This window comes from Atta colombica, unplaced genomic scaffold, assembly GCF_001594045.1.
Source record: "Atta colombica isolate Treedump-2 unplaced genomic scaffold, Acol1.0 scaffold200, whole genome shotgun sequence".
NCBI classification, from domain to species: Eukaryota; Metazoa; Arthropoda; class Insecta; order Hymenoptera; family Formicidae; genus Atta; species Atta colombica.
The window spans coordinates 1,400,461-1,400,760 of record NW_017259295.1 but is presented as its reverse complement, the minus strand read 5'-3'; positions in this window follow the sequence as shown (position 1 = coordinate 1,400,760).

Sequence of the window (300 nt, the reverse complement as noted above, 5' to 3'; positions counted from 1 at the left end):
ATATTAGGTATAGTAAAAAGAAATCCATTATTTTTGCATGAAATTGAATGGAAAAATAATGAATAATGCTTTATCGGAAACAACGTGCAGAGATTGGTTTCGTCGGTTCAATGACGACAATTTTGACGTGAGTGACAAGAAGCGTGAAAATCGGCCCAGGAAGATTGAGGACTGTCAATGCAGACTGTCATTGCAGGCTCTTTTGGACGAGGACGATACCCAATCGCAAAAATGCTTGCCGAGCAATTGAGTGTTTCTCAAGCAACCATTTCCATGCGGCTACATGCCATGGGGAAGGTT